Below are 22,185 nucleotides of genomic sequence, written 5' to 3'. Positions count from 1 at the left end.
ATTTCAGTATAGCCCAAAAGAAATGAATATTTAAAGGAATTCAGACTCCTGAGTTGGACGCGTGGGGAATTGTTTGGAGAAGAGAAGAACTGCTGCATACCCTCAAAATAACGCCATTTAGGTAGGGAACTAGGAATTAGACCGATATAGCATGGTGCAAAGCTTTCCTTTAGTGTCTCACCTCTGCGTTCAGAAGTATCTCCATGGTCTGAAAGAGATAACTCGGGCTTCCCAAAGGATTTGCTTATGTGGTGTTTCTGGGGGTGAACTCCCCCCACGGCAGTTTCTACACAATGTACCTGCCAAAGCATTTTAAGGAAAGTATGACTGCCTGACAGAGCTAAGCTGCAGACTTTGGCAGACACCACATAATAGAGACACATTTCACATTTATTCTTTGGAAATCCCGAGGCGAAAATATTCTTCTTCCTTCCTTTAGGCTCTGTGAAATGTTCTGTTTGGCCTGCCCTCCAACAAGCTGTCTACCTCACGCTTTTAAATTCACCTCTCACATTCATTTCCTCTGGAAAGCTCTTCCCAGGCCAAAATAAACTCCCCTGAATGGCGTTCAACCCTGTTCATTCCTCTAGCGTCGTGGGTCTCCGTTACCATGGACAATTTCCCCCACAAAAGTGGCCTTAATCTCACCAAAATAGTCTGCTTGCAAATGTTTCCGTGCTTGTTTATTTAATTGCAGTTTCAAGTCCGCTCCTCAGCAGAAGGCTCTGGGACCATTGTTTCTACAGCACACGGTGCATATTGCAACTCCCAATAAATTGTAAATGAATGGTTTTGCTCTCGTACATGTTTATTATGCAATTCCTCCATCATCAGCATTATCATCTCTGAATGGAGGTGTAATCATAAAAACCCTTTTTCAAATTCCGCAGCCTCATCTGTGCTTGCATCAAGTTTCCTACTATTTTTCTTTCTTTTCAAATAGCTTTATTGCTTTTGTAAAACTGCTGAATATTCATTGTAAAAATTCTAGAAACGTGGAAAAGTACAATGAAGAAGACACAAATCCCCCCAAATCCTACCATTCAGAGAAAACTATTATTAAAATTCTAATGAATACTCTTCCAGACATTTTTATATTTATATGCACAAATGGATACATGCATATATTTTTACATAAACGTAGCAAATCTTTATATTCTGCCTTACAAACTTTTTTGCAATTAGTCATATACATTGGACAGATTTCCATGTCAATGTATATATATGTAGAGAGAAAGATATATATAAATCTATATCACCATTTTTAAGGTTTTCATAATATCTTTATACCTATGTTCTATCCACAGCCCTGTACTATAAATATTCATGATATTTCTCAGTTTGCAGTAATCTAAAGAATATAGTTGTGAGCACCTGAGTGCATGTAACCTTTGTGCTTTACCTTGGGGGTAAATTCTTGGAAATGGAAATTACAGGGTCAAAGGAAACACGAAATATCACGTCTTGGTTTATGTTTTGATATGCATCGACCATTAGCTGTAATCAGTTTACACCAATCGTAAGTGAGGCTTTTCTCTCTTGCCTTGTCTCATACATCATTGCTGAGCCCAAGAATATTTTCGGGGGGCTGCTAATTACCACCCTGGATGAGCCATAACTCAGTGGCAGCTCTTTGACATTGTTTCCCTCATCAGCACTGCGAAAGGTATCAGCTTATCGCCTTCACTCTCTTGTCACCCATTTACCACTTTGTTTTCATCATCTGAACGGCATGATCTCACTGAGTTATCACACACAAGGATTTTATGACAGTCGATTTCTAGAAGCACCTGAACCCATTATACAGCATAATTCAGACTTGATGTGAAGTGACAGTTACTTGCAGATAGCTTTGGCATTCCCTTAGAGAAGACAATTACTCAACAGGAATCATTCAGAATCAATTAATTGAGCCGTGGCTCAGCTGCAGTGCTGTGACACTTTGACACCGAGAAAAAGAAGCCACTTGTGAATTCTGAACTGCATTTCTGCCTGTAGTTTTACACTGATGAGCTCATTAAGGGCACGAGGTCCTCAGCAGGGATTTTGTCCATCTAACACCCTCAGCTTCCTGTGAAGGCTTTGGGAGAGACCAATTCTTCACCTCACATTTCTGACAGCTAATGTGGGAATAGTGAATTAAAATATATATTTCTGTTAAATGAATGTAATTAAGTGAGGGTATTCATGAAAAATATTTAAAAAGCTTGTTTCTGGTGTGATCATGGCTTTGAGAAATTAGGATATATTAATAAGCATGTATGAAACATGTCTTAAGAGTCCTGGAAAATGTGCCTTGAAAAGGTATATAGGAGTAAAGAGATATTTTGGAGACACGGATTTTTTTTTTACCTCTTTTGTGTTATTTCAGCTCTAGTGGTTTCTTAATAATTAGCTTTGCCTTGAAAATAATCTTCTCTATTGTCTTTGACTAACCATCTCCTATCCATAGGCCATCCATGGTTCCCACACTCATGCCTGTCCCACCTCCACTCCCTGCCCTGCCTTGCAATGAGATTCTGAATTCATCCTTCCACAGTGTGGTCTAGACATCAACATTTTGAAAAACTAACATGAAGCTGAGGTTAAGAACAACTGATGTAAATCAAGACCCTTAAAATGAATCAGGTGCAAAACATTTTTAAAATTCTTCCCGTTTTCTCTATAGCTTGCCCAACTCCAACCGGTTAATATCCTCCCATAACTTTAATGGTTCATACAACTTTTACATTGGAAAGCAATGACATAATCCCTAAATTAGGGGAATGGATTTTTCACAGTGATAGAAAATTACTACCTACGTAAATTTCCTCTTTCCACACTGATAAGGTAAACCTAGGGCAGGAGTTCCCAAACTTTACTGTGCATATGAGTCACATGGGGAATTTCTTAAAACTGACATTATCAGGCCATGCTCTTGGAGATTAGGATTTTAAGGCTAGGAAAACACCTAGAAATCTGTTATTGTGACATGCACCCTTGGGTGTTCTGATGAGACGGAATTATGGACCACACTTTGCAAACACTGATGGAGGTACAGACCCCCCACAAATTGGATCATGTATTCCCCTCTTGGTGGACATTCGGGAGACTTGGCAAGAGCAATTTAGAACTTGGAAAGGATGTCAGCTTGCTTTCTTTTATTTTCAGTACACAGGCTCATACATAATTCCTCACTGTTCTTAGCAGGTTTCAGATAAGTGCCTGAAGCTCACTGTCAAAGAGAAAAAAAAAATCATCTAGTTACAGCTTAAATTTTTGTATGGATAGGGGATACAAGAACAAAGGATATAATGCAAATAAGTGCAGTGCGTGTAAATTGGTTAGAAGAGATACAGAGACATGGAAAACAAACTTTTTTTTGGTCCTATTTGCCAATGGCAAGCAGCAAGGCAAAATTAAGTATAACTCTGGGTATTTTTAAGTAGCGTAAGTGATGCAATGGACAAAATACCCATTTAGAATTGCCTTATGCAAAAATAAGTGTGTTGATTCAATTAACTGAAAGATCTATGGATAAAAGTAACTTCAGGTACCACCCAATTCAGCCTGCAAATATGTCCATCTGCTACCTCTCATGGGTCTCTCTCCTTTGGGTTACCTCTAAACCATGTTGGATGTGGCGTTCCTATTAGATTCAGGCATTCTCCAGATTTCTAAAGTAACTACAACTGTTAAACCCTCTCATCTTCAAACCTAGTGGAAGAGAGAGAAAGTTTGGTTTGCTTGCTTTCCCAGAAACCTCTCCAAATGGTCTCCTTGACTCTGTGTAATTTGAACCGATCACTATGCCCGCGTGTACGTGGTTTGCTGATTGTCTTAAAGACCAAGGAAATCCAACTGTTGGAATTGGACGAGGATTCGACTCCATCTGGGAGCACGTGAACTGACTACAGTGGGGAAGTGATTTTTCTGAGGATAGTCTGGTTAGCAAAGACAGGCAATGTCTGTTCAATGACTGTGAAAACGTGGCGGTTCACTAGAAGTAATGTTTACTAAACATAATTGTTTTCCCATGGCAGTAGCTGTGCTTTCGGACAGTTTGAGAGGTCTCAGGGAATTTAAAGAACAGGAACTACTGCAATACTTTTCTTGCACAAAAGGGTGAGGACTGAAGCAAATGATCATGGGATGGTAACTTGTCACTGTAACTTGGTTTTGACCTCCCTGAGCAAATGTGGGATCAATTTAAATTTAACAAGATGTGACTTACATTAAATAAAGGTTCCCTGCAGCTAAAACCCCAGAAAATACAAACTGGCATTTCTGTAGGTATTTTGAAAAGTGAAACGTGCCTAGAATATTGAAAAGCGGCTACTGTGTCAAAAGAGAGGTGTTTATAGGATTACCTCATTGGCCATGCTTTCTTTACCTCACTGTCACCTTCCAAACTGCTTCCAGAAGATGATTCAAAACAATGCATCTTCCTCATTTATTACAGTGAATCATCTCTTGAAAGTGCCTAAAGGCCAAATCAGCACATTTTTATAGGGTTCTTCATCCGCTTTTATTTGTCATTTCAGGTTCTCTGTCTCCACTACTTCTCCTTGGTTTTTAAGTTTCCCTTTTTCTGTTGAACTGTAGTTAATTCTCTACAGTAAACATTCTATTACTTGTTCTAAGAATGCTTGAAAGAGACCTGCAGAATATTCATTTGTTTATACTTATTAATACATTAAAATACACCAAGGTAAAATAAGTACAAGTCATCTGGTGAAAGTTAAATAAGCCTTCGGAAAGTAAAATGAAGTCAAAAGAGAGAGGAGTCGGTGAAAAGCAGGCCATGAAAAACTGCATCTGTGGAGCTGACTTTGGGTTTTCTAGTGGCCAACACACACACACAAAGAGATGTGATTATTTACTTGAATCATAAGCTTCTTAAGGTAAAGACACAACTTTTCCTGGTTCTGTGTTCTAAAAGAATTTCCTCCTGGGATTCGCGGCCATGTGAAGTAAGTAGGTTTTATAGATTTGTTTCTTCGAGTGCACTTACCTGCCTGTTAATGCCATCATCTCAAAAAAATAAAAATGTAGTTCTATGTTAAATCAGTTCTATGAGGCAAAACGGAAAGGGAGAGAAAAAGAGTTCGGGCTTCAGATAGCCTGGCTTCATCCTAGACAGATCTTAGTTGCTTAGAGGAATAGATGGATTGTTTATATCTCAGGCAACCCCCAGTAAATATTGTTTCTTTCCCAGAACTTTTGATAATACTAAGTAGCGCTGATTTTGAGATTAACTTAATCTTGCTTATTACATATAGACCTATGTACTTTAAAAGATGTCCTAGTTGAGGGTTAGCTTTATATCTTCTATGAAATTTGAGTAGTCTGTTAGGAAACTAGCTACCCTATCTCATTCCTTCACTTCACCTCTGTGAGCCAAAATATTCCTTGAAAGCTATTTTGGGAGTCAAACTTCTTTGCACTGAGATGAATTTTTTTTTTTTAATGAACTTGAAGGCAGTTTATTAGGCAATTCGTAGACTTTTAATTCAGTTTACAAACTTTTTCTAATTGTAAGTCTAGCAAATTTTATCACTCTTAAAGAATGTTTGAATTCAGTTTGGGTGCGTTCACAAATTTAACGAAAGTGTTTAAATCTTCAAACATTTTAGATTGCATTTATAAATTTGACGTTTTATTTTATTTTAAAGTACATACATTTCAATAGTTTCCATACCAAAAAAAAAAAAAAATCTTTTCTTAGCCCTTAACTCTAATACACCATACAATTTGCAATACTAAACTAAACTTAGTAAGATTTCATCATAAAAATCAAAAGTTTAACTCATATACTTAAAAGTATTTTAAATTAGAGTTACAGGACTGTCATTCTATTAGATCAAACTCTCTTAAAACAATAAGAAGTACTAAATATGCACAAAATCCTTCTCAACATGAAAATGTTAATGATACAGCTTTAATTTTTAAGACTTTCTATATTTTTTCTCCAGGCTTGAAAGATGGACACCATGCAGTATATATTGTGTGAGTTGCTTTTCATGCATCATAATGCTTTCCAGGAGTAACCTGAATCAATGGTTTGCCCCTCCCTTAGAGATCTTTGTCCTGTGTTTCCTGGTGTCTTATATCTTAAAAGCATTTTTTCCATGCAGTTTTTCTGTTCTGTAAGTTGTTTCAGATGAAAGGATGAATCTGGTCTCTGTTACTCTACCTTGATTGGAAGTAGAAGTCACCATACGTTCTTTAATACATTTATCTGTATGTGCTTGTGATAGCCTTGGCTTCTTTTTGCCTCTGCCTTAACCTCCTAGAGGGTGGGCATCTGCTCTAGCCCCAGCGGACACACCATCATTGATCTAAACCAGTTTTTACAACCTCATTCTCTTTGATGGGGACACTTAGGAATGATGGTGTGAGGGTGGTGGAACCCCTCCCCATCAAAATAACCATAACTGGTGAAACTTATGTTTCTAAAACTCCAACTTTAGAGTCTCCACAAATGAAGGGTGTGCTGCGAGTAGAGAAACACTTATTCAATAAAATTTACTAAATACTGGTAAGAACATCCTAAACTCTCCCAGTTCAGCTAGATGGAAGCTCTAGCCCTGGAAGATGCAGGCAACAACACAAACCTCCCTCTCCCTCCTCCACCCCACTGTTCCAGCTCCTAGTGATATCCCTGGAACTGGCATGCTGCCAGCATTTCTTACCCCCATCCCCACTTCCAAGCTCCATGTTGCAGAAACTCATGCAAGAGTGGCAGAGAAGTTTGGAGCTCTCTTCCCATATCAAACCTTCTTTGAGTGGAAGCTTTATCCCAGGCATGATTCACTGAGTGCACTGGATTCTGGTTGCTCTCACCCCAGCTTGCTCATAGGATGAGGTTCCACATGAAAGACACAAGCCAAGAAGGACAGCACAGTAAAGATGGGGAGTCACTAGAGAAAAGTCTGCCACTGTCTCTGCCCCAGGCTCCAGAGGTTTTGCTCAGGAGAAGAGACAGTCTATAAGAACAAATAGCTCCATAACTCTCTTTAAGGGAGCTGGCTTTATTCAGAACAGAGCACAGGGAGGTTCAAACTTAAGGGTGCTGTTAGAAATAATGCAGATTTTGGTGGTAAGCAATTAAGAGGAGGACAGTAGACTGATGATAATGAAAAGCTAAACCATGGACGAGCTAGAAGTTTAACAGAAAGAAGCAGGAAAAGAGCAAAGAGCCTTCCAGGGATCAGAACAAGCCTCAAAGACTGGCCTCAAATACTACCCTTACAATGGGATCAGAGTAAGAATGGGGAGAAATTTATGCTCCAGGATATTGTGGAAAAACAATAAAGAAATTAGCTGGAAATTAGTGGTGGCAACCACTGTCATGATATTAATAAAGGCAAGCAAGAGAGAAGCTTAACAGAGAGATCAGAGAAAAGAGACAGTTGAGGAGAGCACTGCTTAAACCACTGTCATCCCAGGGTGACCGAGGGCACCCAAAACTGCACCCTCTAAGGAGCAACATCAGAGGCTGAACATTGCAGGGAAAATACACTTTACTGGCATAGTCTAACCAAGTCATGAGTTTTCAACAGACTTTAATAAAAAAATTTACTAGAAATGCAGAGAAACAGGAAAGTGTGATCCATACACTGGAAAAATAAAGAAGGTTACAGAAACTACCTTTGAGAAGGCCAACACATAGAACTTAATAGACAAAGAATTCAAAGAGAGATATAACTGTATTGAAAGAACTAAAGGAAACTATGCTTAAAGATGTAAAAGAAGGTGTGATGACAGTATCTCATAGAATAGAAAACAAAAATAAAGAAACAAATGATGCAAAAGAACAAATGGAAATTCTGGAGTTAAAAAAATTCATTAGATAGTTCAAAACTATTTGAGCTGGCAGAAGAAAGAATGACTGAATTTGAAGAAAGATTATTGGAGATTATACAATTTGAAGAACATAGAGTAAAAACAAAGAAAGAATTCCCAAAGCCTCAGAGAAACATGATATAATTAACGAAAGAAAAAGCATAAAAGCATTCAAAGAAATTCCTGAAATCTAAGTTTGTTGAAAATTATTATTCTAAACATGAGAAACTTCAACAAACTTTAAGTATGGTACTTGTTAAAAGTTCCACAACCAAACACTTTGCAGGAAAATGTTAAAAACCAAAAAGAAAGAAAAAATCTTGATAGCAGCAAGAGAAAAATGACTAGTCACATACGAGGAAACTCCAACAAGAGTGACAGCTGACTTCTTAGCAGGAACAATTGAGGACAGAAATTAGTGGGCTGATGTTCAAAGTCCTAAAAGATAAACTGTCAAAAAGAATCTTATATCCAGCAAAGCTACCTTTTAAAAAATTAAGGCAAAATAAAGACATTTCAAGGTAAACAAAAACTGAGAGAATGTGCTGTTAATGTACCTGTCTTACTAGAAATATTAAAGGAAGTTCTTTAGGGTGAAAGTAAGTGGCACCACAGAGCTTTTTTAATCCATAAGCACTTTCAAGAAACAAAGAGCATTGGTGAAGGAAATTATGAGGATAAATATAAGAAATAGAGCAATTGCATATTTCTTATCCTTTCTTCTCTTGATTTAAAAAACAATTGTATGAAACAATTATTTATATAACTGTATTGTTGATTCTGTAACATAGAGAAATTTAATATAATTGAAAATAATAGCACAAAATGGGCAAGTGTATTGGATGTACTAGAGTAAAAAATGACACCAGATGATGATTAAAATCTATAGAGAACCAGTAGTAATAAATAAGAAGGTTAATAATAACAAATCCCATAAATATAAATTTGCTCTCCTTTCTTCTCTCAGCTTCTTTAAGTGGCTTAAATTATATAAAGTAACAATTATAACAATGTATTGTTGGGTTTGGAACATGTATACATATAATATGTATAACAACCAAAACAAAATGGGGAAGAGGGACTAGAGTTGAATAGATGTAACATTTTTATATCTCACTAAAATAAGTTAGAAGAAATCTGAAGCAGTGTCTGATAAATTTAGATGAATATTGTGAGCCCTAGAGAAAGTTCTAAGAAAATATCTCAAAAATATAGTGAAAAATCATTAGATGAATTAAAATGTCATACTAGAAAGTATTCATTTAATGCAAAGGAAAGCAGTAAAGTAGGAACAGAAGAGGGAAAACACGAGAAATACAGAAAACAAAAAGTAAAATGTGAAGTGTATATGCATCCACATCAACAATAACATTGTGAATGAATTAAAGAATCCAACCAAAGGCAGATTATTAGCTTGTATAAACACCAACCAAGATCCAACTTGGTATATTGTGTACTGGAGATATATTTTAGATTGAAAGTTGCAAAGTGGTAGAAAGTATAAGGATAGAAAAAGATACAGCATGCAAATAACAACCATAAGAGAAATGATATCATGCAAAATAGACTTTAAAATAATAGAGAAAAACATTAAGAGGGACATTAAATGATGATGAAAGAGTCCATCTATCATGAAGATAGAACACTAATCGCTTATGCCCTTAATTATGCAGCCCCAGAACACATGAAGCAAAAACTAACAGAATTGAAGAGAGAAAATAAAACAAACTGCAGTACATTAAAAAGGATTGAATTTATCAAAGTATGTTCACCAGCCACAGTGGAATGAAATTAGAACTCTGTAACACATAAATCAATAGCAAATGAATAAATAACAAATAAGCTCACGAGGATATGGAAAAAATTAAACAACTCACTTCTAAATAACCAGTAGGTCAAAGAAGAAATCACAAGGGGAATTGGAAAAGATATTGAGATGAATGAAAATGAAAACACACCACATCAAAACTTATGAGATGCAGCTAATACAATGTTTAAACAGGAATTTATAGCTTTGAATGTCTACTTTAAAAAAGAACTATCTCCAATCAATAAAACCTTTCTTAACATACTGGGTAAAGAAGAACAAACTAAACCTAGAGGAAGCTGAAAAAAAAAATAGATATTATAGCAGAGATAAATGAAATAGATAATTGAAAAAACATGGAAAAAAATAAATGAAAACTGTCTTGGTAACCCAAGCTGGTAAGATAAATATGACACAATAGGTTGATTAGAACATAAACTTATTGCTTTATGGCTTCAGAGGCTAGATAAATTGGACTTCATAAAACATAAAAGCTTTCATGCTCCAAAGAATATTATCAAGAAAGTATAAAGATAACTCACAGATGAGAAAAAATATTTGCCAATCATATATCCGATAAGGGACTTGCATCTGAAATGTATAAAGAGCTTTTATAGTTGAAAAATAAAGAGACAAATTACCCAACTGAAAAAAATGGACAAAGAACTGGAACAGATATTTCTCTAAAGAAGATATACAAATGGCCAAGAAACATATGAAAAGATGTTTAACATCATTAGCCATTAGGAAAATGAAAACCCAGCCCACATTGATACACTACTTCAAACCCATTAGGATGGCTATCAACAGAAAAGCCAGATAATATCAAGTATTGGCAAGGATGTGGCATACTGGCGGGAATATAAAATGGCTCAGTTTCTTTGACAAACATTCTGGAAGTTTCTGAAAATATTTAAGATGGAGCTACCATATGATCCATCAATATCCCTAGATATACTTAAGAGAAATGACAACATTTATCCAGACAAAAACTTTTATGGATGTTTATAGAAGCATTATTCATAACAGATACAAAGTAGAAATAACCCAAATGTCCATCAGTGGATAAATGGATTAACAAGATGTGGTATATCTGTACAATTGAGTATCACTTGCCAATAAAAAGATATAAAGTACTGGAATTTGCTATAACCGGATGAAATTTGAAAGTGTTCCACTAAGTGAAAGAAGGCAGTCACAAAAACCGCATGTGTGATTTCATTTATATGAAATGCCCAGAATAGGTAAGCCCAAAGAGAAAAGAAATCTGTTTGTGTTTGTCTAGGTGTGTTGGGTATGTTTTGGGGAAAATGGGGAGTGATTGCCAATTGGCACAGGGTTTCTTTTGGGGTGATAAACACGTTCTAAAGTTGTGGTGATGCTTATACAATATTATGAATACATTCTTAAGAACGCTGAATTGTATACTTAAAATGGATGAATTGTAGAGTATATGAGCTATATCTCAATAAAGCTCCTAAAACTTGAAAATATCTCATTCCCCTTGTTTAGTAATTTGTTTAGGTATTGGTTAATGAGATGTAATAAAAAAAAGCTTTTGTGAATCACTTTATTTCCAAATACAAAAAAAATAAGACTTCTTCAGAGAAAAGCCCTTTGCTTCTCTATTTTTTTTTTCCTGCCTTAAATTCTTATGTGAAGCCTGGAGCTGCAGCAGTCATCTTGTGGTCATGAGGCAAGAAGCATAAGGATGAAATCCAGCCCACTAAAGGCAATGGAGGGGAAGCGTGGAAAGAATCTGGCCTCTGATGGAATCAACTGAGAGCGCTGGCAACCATCTCCATCACAAATATTGTTATGTGAGAACATCGTTGGGCTAGCTTTTCTGTTAGTTGAAGCTGAATGCATTCTTAACTGGTAAGAGAAGGAAAGGCAAAAGGTTTGTGTAAAGAAATGGGCAAGAACATAATAATTATATAGAAAGGAAATGAACATTTCCTCAATATCTACTCCCTATCAGGGATTTTCATATATATAAATTTTACTTTGTTTAACCTTCACAACAATATCATGAGGTAGGCATCATTATCTCCCATCGACAAAGGAAGAAACAAAGGCTGATTGAGGTTAAAGAACTTGTTGAAAATCACACAGTTAGGGGCACATGGGAATTAGAACACCAATTGGACAGACTAATGTTTGTTGTTTATGTTATTACACACTGCTCCATTGTGTTATTACCGTGGCTATCATTTGAATATGCAATAACGTTTCACGGTGCTCACCTCTCAGTAGTTATCAGAGTTTTCCATCAGGTTTTTTTCTTTTTCTTTCCTTTCTTTTCTCTTTTTCAGAAAACACTCCAAATTTCCACCTCATTGCTAATCAATGCCTTAGCTGGATCTTATATAAACTAAGTAAGTCAGTCCCTTAGCAACCAACTCTACCACAACATCAAATATCAACTTGCTTTAGTTCTAGGACTTAGAGATATAAAAATATTGACTCACATCAGAAATTTTTTCCTTAACGGTTCAATATCTCTCCGAAAAGAAACTATCTTCAATTAATACTTAAAGCAGAAAACATGACATTTTTAATGTAAAAAATTAAAATTTTAAGGTCAATTTTATTTTACTTTACATAAAACCAATCTTTTTTTTTTATAACAGAGAATCTGCAAGAGAGCAGGCAAAAAATACTCACCCATTTCCACCTCTAACAGATACTATTTTGATGTATTTCCTCCTGGTTTTTTTGGTATGCTATGTTTAGATTAAAATTCCATTATATTTGTGCAATTTCGCAATTCCACTTTTAAAATTATTTTTATACCATCAACATTTTTATACATGGCAAGTTTTTATTAGCTATAAATTCCTTCACTTTCTTTCACTTCCCTCTTTTAAGCTACCTATACTTTAAATATTTAAGGATAACTGGTAGTCTTCAAAATACTTATTAAATATGAATAATGCTGCAAAGACTAGAGATCACATGTATGCATATTTTTAAAATATGGTATTTTCTTATTGACCACATCTAGATCACTTTACTTTACTTTCCGCAGCTTAGATTTTTTAATTGGACTTTTGCATTAAATTGCTTATTACATGTTATAAATGGGAAAGTAGAGTGCAAGAATAGAAAATGAAAGTGGGAAATTAGTGGAGAGTGATTTTCCCATAATAATTTTTTTTTAAATGCAATTTTGTTGCGATATATTCACACACCATACAATCCATCTGAGCTTGTTTTTTTTTTATTTTTATTTTTTAACTTTATTTTATTTGAGCTGCTTTATTTTCTATTTTGTTTCTCTGCACTAGAATGTAGGAACCATGAAGAAAGGAACTTTTAAAAATGTTTTTTTTAAATTAATTAATATTTTTTTATTTATTAGAAAAGAACCTTTTTGGTGCATTGTTACTAGGGGCTGTTACAGTGCCTGGGATATTTTAGGCACATCGTAAATATTTTTTGAATGTATTAATGGTTTATATTAACAAATGATTGAGTATGCATTTGTGGTTATTTGCATGTAGAGTATTAGAGTGTAAGAATATTTTATTTTATAAACTTTTAACTGGCCTCCATCAGGGGTCAGGCTCTCTGAATCATACCCTGGCCTTTGAGAGCTTCCTGAAAAATGCATACCATAATAATTTTTGATACTTTTTCCCACAATGCAGCTTGAACATTCCCCCCAAATGCAAGAAAACTGGGTGAAACTATTTTGCTTAATCCTAAAGCAGCATAGGAAAGTCAATAGAAGAGTTAGTCACACACAAAAATCCTCTTTAAAAGAATGTGAATCTGGGTGGGCCATGGTGGCTCAGCAGGCGAGAATACTTTGTTGCCATGCCAGAGGACCCGGGTTCAATTCCCGGTGCCTGCCCATGTAAAAAAAAAAGAATGTAAATCTTTCTCCATTTCCCAAAGCACTTACATTCAAATTCAGTCATAATGCATGATATTGGAAAAGGAACAGTTATTATTTCCTAACTTTGTCATGTCATGATTTGCAGAAACTTTTAGACTTTTTTTGTGTGTGGATGAAGACTTTTATAATTAAACTGGAAAGAGGATTGAAGAAGGATTACGGGTGCTTGTACATTTGTGTGTGGGCATGCCTGCACTAATTGATTTGGATGCTGGGTGTGTAGTAATTGGGGACTGAGTCTCCTCAGTTCTTTAGTGTTCACAGAGATGGATGTTAGCAACATTTGATCATTTTCTTTTCCATCATAAACACGCATATGTACCTGTGCGTTTATTTAGATATAGTCAATATATATTTAAATATTATACATAGAATTATATATGCATTATATACTATGTGCTATACAAAATACATGCTATTTTAAATACATCACATTAACTTTTAAAACTTAGTCATTGCTTCCTTGTCAGAGAGTCAAACCAATTTTCAGAAGTTTGGGGACAGAAATGAGCATGGCTTATTCCTGAGTGGGCTTGTATTTGGTCTGACTTGAACAAAGCATGCTTAACAGGAGCGTACAAAGTCAGGTTCAATAGATTTTAAAGTAAAAAAAAAATCTAAAATAGCTAAAATTATTTATTAACCTGTTTATTTGCAAAGGAAAGCTTTATCCCCGTACCTTTGTAAGTGCAATTGCAAAAGAACATGCCAAGTATTTGCAATTCTGGACAGATAAAAGGACTTAGGGCCCCACAAAGGCAAAGGCAAGATAAGAAGAATTATTTGTTTCCTCAGAGTGGAGCAGTTTGCAGAGTATTTCCACCACATTATGACACTTAAAAGATCTGTGTTCCTTGACAGCATTCCCGCTAAATCCCACCTTTCTCCAAGAGCTCCTTGTTGTAGCCTGAGAAGAGGTTGACCTGAGTCTACTCTGTCTGGTCAGCACTCCCATAGTTTTGCTTCAGCTTTATTTTTCCATCTTTCACCTATCAAAATCTCCCCCCCAGAACTCTGTCCTTGTGTCTACTTCCTAAGGTGGTTAAATTGTTAATGGGAATCCCCACGTCCTCAATGATCTCTTTAGGTGGCTTCTGAGGGCCAGCTTACCCTTCAGTTCTGATCTCATCATCCAAACTTCAAATCATCCTCAACTTCTTTCTCCCTCTTGTATTCTCCCACCTTTAACCACTCATCGTGTCTCTTCTTCTATTTCCCTTGAGATGTTGTCTTTTAACCAAGGATTATTTAAAAACGTGTTGATCAAATGCTAAGTGTTTTGAGATTTTCTGTTATCTTTTTGTCGTTGATTTCTAGTTTGATTCCATTGTGGTTGGAGAACATGCTTTCTTTCTGTGATGTCAATTATTTTTTTAAGTATGAAGGTTTTTTTTTAATGGTCCAGAATGTGATCTATCTTGATCTATGTTCCATGGGCTCTTGAAAAGAATGTGGAAGAATTCAACAATGCCATCAACCAATTGTTGGTGTTGTCGGTTAATGGTGTTGAATTCCATCAACGGCTACATCTGAGCTACATCTGAGCTGATGTTTTGTCCAGTTCTATCATGTGCTGAGAGAGGGGTGTTGAAGTCTCCAACTACATTCATGAAATTATTTATTTTTCTTTTCAATTCTATCCATTTTTTTTAATTTGAGAAATTATAGTCTTATTGGAAAATCATGTAAAAATACAGCATTCCTGTATGCCCCCTGTTGTAGGTACTTTTCATTAGTGTGGTACCTTTGTCACAATTGATGAAAGAATGTTAAAATTGTACTATTAACTGTAGTCCATAGTTTACATTAGGTTTTTTCCTATTATTAACACCTTGGATTAGTGTGAAACATGTTATAATCCGTGAAAGAATATTTTTATATTTGTGCTATTAACTATAGGGTGCCATTTACAGTAGGATTCACCATGTTTTGCAGTTCTATGTTTTAAGTTTTATTCTAGTAACATATATATGATTTGAAATTTCCTCCCTTTAACTACATTCACACATATAATTCAGTGATGTTAATAACACTCACAAAAATATGCTACTGCTACCACTATCCATTTCCAAAACTTTAAAATTGACCTAAATGGATAAATTAAGCATTATTTCCCCCTTCTCTACTCCCAACTCAGCCCCTGGTAACCTATATTCTGGATTCTAACATGATGTGTTTGCTTATTCTAATTATTTCATATCAGTGAGGTCATACAGTAGTTGTCTTTTTGTGTCTTGCTTATTTCACTTAGCATACTGCCTTCATGGTTCATCCATGTTATCACATACATCAGGACTACATTCCTTTTTATGGCTGAATAATATTCCATTATATGTATATACCACCTTTTATCCATTCATCCATTGATTGACATAGGTTGCTTCCATTTTTTTGCAACAGTGAATTATGTTCCTATGAACACTGGTGAGAAAATATCTGCTCAAGTCCCTGCTTTCAGTTCTTCTGGGTATATTTGTAGTAGAGGGATTCCTGGGTCATATGGTAATTTGTACTTAGCTTTCCAAGGAACTGCCAAACTGTCTTCCACAGTTGTTGCACCATTTTACATCCTCACCAGTAATGGATGAGTGTACCTATTTCTCCAATCCTCTCCAACACTTGTAATTTTCAGTTTTTGTAATAGTAGCCATTCCAGTGAGTGTAGGAAATAATATCTCATCGTGGTCTTGATTTGCATTTTTCCAATAACTAATGAATTCTCTCAGTTCTTGTTTAACCTATTCAGCAGCTCTGCTGTTAGATGCATATACATTTAGGATTGCTACATCTTTTTGGTGGATTGAAACTTTTATCATTATAAATGTCTCTTTCTGTCTCTGATAATTTTCTCTTCTCTGCAGTCTACTTTATCTGATATTAATATAGCCACTCGTAATTTCTTTTGACTGTTTGCAGGTGTTCTAGTTTGCTAGCTGCTGGAATGTGATATATCAGAAACTAAATAACTTTTAAAAGGGAGAATTTAGTGAGTTGCTAGTTCACAGTTCTAAGGCCAAGATAATACTCCAATTAAAACAAGTCTATAGAAATGTCCAATCTAAGGCATCTGGGGAAAGAGACCTTGATTCAAGAAGGCCAATGAAGTTCAGGATTTCTCTCTTATGTGGAAAGGCACATGGCAAACAGGGTCAGGGTTTCTCTCTTGGCTGGAAGGGCACATGGCAAACATGGTGTCATCTGCTTAGCTTCCTCTCCAGTTCTCTGGAGGCGTTTTCCTTCTTTATCTCCAAAACTCCACTGGTTGGTGAACTCTGCTTCACCGTACTGTAGTGTTCTCTGCTCTCTCAGAATCTCCCCTTTTCTCCAAGATGTTTCCTTTTTTATAGGATTCCAGTAAAGTAATCAAGACCCATCTAGAATGGGTGGAAACATGTCTCCACCTAATCCAGTTTAACACTCACTCTTGAGTGAGTCACATCTCCATGGAGATAATCTAATTAAAGTTTTCAACATACAGTACTAAATAGAGACTAGAAGAAATGGCTGCCTTTACAAAATGGGATTAGGATTAAAATATGGTTTTTCTAAGGGTCATAAACCCTTTCAAACTGGCACAGCATGATTTATCTTTTTCCATCTTTCAATCTGCCTGTATCATTGTATTTGTAGTGAGTTTATTGTAGACAATATATAGTTGGGTCAAGCTTTTAATCTTCTCTGTCAATCTCTGTCTTTGAATTGGTATATTTAGATCATTAATATTTGATGTAATTATTGATATGTTAGGGTGTAAATCTGCCATTTTGACTTTTGTTTTCTGTTCATTCTCTCTGTTTTTCATTTATCATGTTATTTTTTCATGTCTTCCAATGCATTACTTGAACATTTTTTAGAATTTAATTTTGCTTTATTTATAGTGTTTATAAGTGCACGTCTTTGTAAATATCCGTTAGTGGTTGCTCCAGTTATTTCATTATTAATAACTTATAACAGTATTTTATATGATCACTTTATCAGTTTGTTTGAAGTGTGAAAATCTTACCTTCCTTTACATACCTTTACTTTCTGTATTACTCAGGGTTTTCCAGAGAAACAGAATGAACAAGCTATATGTTTTATCTCTATGTCTACGACCATGTCCATGTCCATGTCCATGCCTTTGTCTGTATTTACGTCTATGTCAATGTTTATCTCTATCATCATTCCTATCTCCACCTCCATCTCCACCTCTATCTCTGTCTCTATCTCTCTATCTCTATCTGTATGATTTATTACAAGGAATTGGCTCACAGGATTGTGGGGGTTGGCAAGTCTGAATCCTGTAGGGAAGGTTGGAGGCTGTGAATTCTGGTAAGAGTGATATTTAAGTTCCGAGTCTGAATTCCTTACTGGGACACTAAAGGAAGGAGTGGAGGGTGTAGTCTTGAAGCAGAATTCCTTCTTCTTGGAATCCCAGGTCTTTCTATTTCAGGTGTCCAATTCATTGAATGAAGCCCATCCACATGATTAAAGATAATCTCCTTTGCCTGAAGTCAACTAACTGTAGATGCTTATCCCAATTACAAATACCTCCCCAACAATGTCTAGGCTGGAGTTTGACTAAACAACAGGACACTATAACCTGGCCAAATTGGCACATAGAGGAGCCATCACACACTTAACAACAGAATGTTTTATAATATAATGATGAAAGTCCTGGCTTTCCACCAGACCCCCTCAGATACCAGGGACAGGGTGCCTTGTTATTGCAGGGTCAGGGTGGAAGTTCTAACACCCCATATGGTCGACACTGGCATTTCAGGGTGGTGTAGTCTCATCATTGTCCATTGGCAACAAATTTTGGCTCCCTACCTGACTTTCTCCAATATCACCCCACAGAGAGATTGGAGTGCCTTGTTATAGCCTGGTATGTGTTCCCAACTCAGTCTTTGCTGGTGCTGGTTGGGGTGCAGATGCAGTTTTCTTCTGCAGTATTTGCTACAGTAAATCAAATTTTTTTTCCTAGAAGTTTTCCATCTAGTTCGAATGCTTCTTTCCTGGTCCTTTATCTAGAGAGAGCAGGGCTTTTTTGTTTGTGCTTATTAATATTTCTGGGTTGCTGACTTCTCCAGCCTCTGAGTTGGGGTATAAGAGGCAAAAAGAAAACCAAGGGAACTCACCACCATGTTGTGTTTTTCATCCTGAGGTCCCTAGCTGATTTGCTGTCTCTCCACCTTTCAGTCTTAGGTTTGTTTTATAGACAGAGTCCAGGGTTTTTTGTTTTACTTATTGGGGAAATAGGGAAAAGAATGTCTATTCCATTTTCCTGGAAGTGAAAGTTCCACATCAAGTCTTTTTTAATCTACTAATTCCAGAAAATCCTTGAGTTTGAAGCATGTAGACTTCTCATGTAAGAATTCTCCAAATCTCAATACATAATAATATGTATTAATTTGTATTATTAATACAGAATACTATAAAACATATTTCATAGTTACAATATATTTTCTAGTATTATGTACTACACTACAAAATGTATATTGTGAAAGCCATGAAAATGTGCTGCCCAGATTTGCAGCAGAGAGCATACTTGTCTGATCGCACATCTCATCTCACTTTGGTCTCTACTTTTTGAAGGACCTGATCTAAAATATTGAATGAGTGTTTTATATATCCACATGTAGATATATGTATAGATGGATATATAGATATGTAATGCATAATATTACACAATGCATAATAATATCATACAAACACCTAAGTTATGCAGGACAATTTGATATCACAAAGTATCACTGTTATGGCAATTCTGGGGGATGTGGCTCATCAGTAACCAAGTTACTGTCTCTTAGATGCCATTTGAGTGTTTTCAATCCATGCCACTGCAGCATTACAAATTCTCTATGTCCTTAACTTTCATGACTTATTCTGGGAGAAAAAAACAAACAAAAAAAGACCTACACAGTGCTGGCCGATAGGACTTTCTGCAAACATGAAAATGTTCTCTCTCCGCTGTCTTAGTTTTCTAGGCTGTTATGAAAAATAACACACGGTAGGTTGGCATAAGAAACAGGAATTTATTGTTTCATGGCCTTAGAGGCTTTAAAAGCCTTGCTTCCTCCAAGGGTTGATAGCATTCTGGCAATCCTTGGGTTCCTTGGTATTCTCATCACGTGGCAATGTCCTCTCCTTTCTTTTCTAGGTTTCCACTGAATTCCTGCTTCTGGCTATCCTGTGGCTTTCTCTTTCTACGTCTGAATTTATTCTGCTTATAAAGGACTCCAATAATATGGATTATGGCCCACTTTCATTCAGCTGGGCCACATCTTAACTAAACATCTTCAATGGGTTCACACCCATAGGAATGTGGTTCAAAACTAAGAACCTATCTACGTTGGGGGACGTAATCCAATCCACCACATCGTCACTGACCAATAAAATAGCCACGTATGGCTAGTGTGAATGAGGAACTAAATTTTTAATGTACATTCTTTTTAACTAATTTAAATTTAAAGCACCACATGTGGCTAGTGCTTTCCTTTTTCAATGGTGTAGGCTACATAAAGCCCTTACCTAGTGTCCATCTCTGTTTTCACTGCCTGCAGTCAGGCCTTCACCTTTGCATGCCTAGATGATTATAACATCTGTCCTGTCTTTCACCTCTCCTCACTCCCATTTAGCCTCAAAATGGGTGATTGTTCTAAACCACAAATCATGTAACTTCTCTGCTAAAAAGACATCGCAGAGGCCAACTGTGACTTATTCAATTGCGGCATTCTCTCCCTACCCTCTCTCCCTGGCACCATACCTGGCTGCTTTTAGGCCTGATAAATGTGTATAGGGAGAAAAATGAGCATATTTCTTTCTTTCTTTCTTTTTTTTTTAACATATTTTAAGAGTTGGGTATTCTGGAAATAGCTTGCCTTAAATTACCTTAATTTGGGGGATTTAGGGCCATGTGGCAAGAGAGCGGGAGAATATTTTGAGGTAGTAGACATAAACAGGCATGCCACCCCTTACACTCTCCCCTCCTTTCCCCCCACCCCCTTCATGGACATGCAAGATTGTTTATGAACCATATTACATTTTGGAGTGCAGACTCTGTTTCCCAGCATCCCTGTACCATCACAGTGCAATGATCAGGAGGAAGGAACACATTCCTGGACCCAGAGTGATCCTCTGTGAATCAACTATCTTGGTTAAATGCTAAGGAAATAAGATTCTCAAGAAGGGAAAAATCACATTTGTGAACCATTAGATATCATTTTTCAATCCAGTGAATTGTTTAATAAAGCCAATGTTTTTCTTATTAAAGTCTTGCCTTTCCAAAGCAAACCATGACTAGAGAGAATACTGTCAATAGCCAAGCTTATTTAAGTTTGATCTTGGCCATAAAAAATATTGGGCCCATTAGCAGTATTTTCCATTTCTCAAGGAGACACACACACAACCACCTTGGAGTGTATGTTGAATACACAAAGGCCTAAGACGAGCACGTACATTTCTCTTTCTTCCTCCTCTCCAACATCCTCCTGTTTGTATCTCATCAGTGGGTCTTTCCCACAGACAACATCTCCCCTTCCGACGACTGCAGCCTTCTCTGTGGGGGATGCACTTGGCTTCTCAGCTTGGTGAACTCTCCTTGTTTCAGGGAGGAAGATTTAATTGCAGGGTTTCAGATTTTCAAAGAAAAATGTTTAGACTAGGAGGGATCAGCCATATTAGAGAAATGTGGTTTGCTCAAAAATGTGTGGCAGTAAATCCCCTGCAAAAAGCTGGCCGGGAACTCGGAAGAAACTCTTTGGCTGTGATTGAAATAATCCACATTTGATTATATTTTTTCAAACAAGTCCTGAATTCACTTGGAATCCTGTTGTTAGGCTTGATGGCTGGTCAAATAAATCTGCAATTGCGTAGGCTGTTCCTGTGCATGTGATTGGATAATTCCATAACAGACTCAACGTAAAGTTGACTCCTAAATAGTTTTGTATGCAGCCGTAACATTTAATTATTTTGCAGCTTGCAGTTATGACTCTCGCTCACTGTTCTAAATCCTTTGCCCTGCTTCACCTTTATCAATGGGGCTGTGCTGTTTTAACTCAGCTTGAGAACGCAAGGTGATTGTATTCTTATTATTACACTTGTCCTTTCCATGACCAAAAGCCAGGAAGTCACTTGTCTAAAAAGTTAACTACAAACTGCAGAAAGTTAGAGATCACCTGCAGAGTGGTCTGTTTATTGGGAGAACACTAATATAAAGTGGAAAGGAATAGCACTATCTACAATTACACATCATACTCTCATTTTCTGTTGTGGTGCATCAACATTTAACCACTAAATCTCATTTTCTTGTGCATGTTACCAGCTTTATGCTTTGGTTCAGAGTGTAGAATTCTCCAGTTTGGTCTCCTGCCCGTCCTATAACTTTATGCTGTGGCTGCAGAGCAAAGTCAGTTACTACCTACCTCCCTAGAAAAGGCACTGCGGAAATTCCTTTTCCACTCTGTTAGAAACCGGACATTTTTGTTGGCAAGCTAAAGTAAATAATGCAGCCATTTCTACATGCACTTCTAATGTGAATTTCTTTACTTGACTCACTTTTGGAGAGCCAACTGTTGCACTATAGCAGATTAATCATTTCCTCCTAAATGGGACAGTGATTTAAAAGGTGTGCAATAAGGACACATTTGTAAAATCTCTGCATACT

General features: G+C 36.4%; 1 long non-coding RNA gene across 4 annotated transcripts in view; it reads right to left on the bottom strand.

Annotated features, from left to right (window-relative positions):
* The window catches only part of LOC143669035 (uncharacterized), a 69,160-nt gene that overhangs the window by 12,176 nt on the left and 34,799 nt on the right, over positions 1–22,185 (bottom strand). For 3 of the 4 annotated variants that reach the window (XR_013168661.1, XR_013168659.1, XR_013168662.1), the window contains one exon: positions 11,205–11,509. The exons of the other annotated variant lie outside the window; for it this stretch is intronic. This is a non-coding gene — a long non-coding RNA (uncharacterized LOC143669035). Of the gene's footprint in view, positions 1–11,204; positions 11,510–22,185 lie in introns of those variants that run through there. 4 annotated transcript variants of the gene reach the window in all.

Source organism: Tamandua tetradactyla, chromosome 25 (genome assembly GCF_023851605.1).
Source record: "Tamandua tetradactyla isolate mTamTet1 chromosome 25, mTamTet1.pri, whole genome shotgun sequence".
In the NCBI taxonomy this organism is placed as follows: Eukaryota; Metazoa; Chordata; class Mammalia; order Pilosa; family Myrmecophagidae; genus Tamandua; species Tamandua tetradactyla.
The sequence above is the reverse complement of the archived record's forward strand: the minus strand, read 5'-3'. Positions and strand labels throughout refer to the sequence as shown.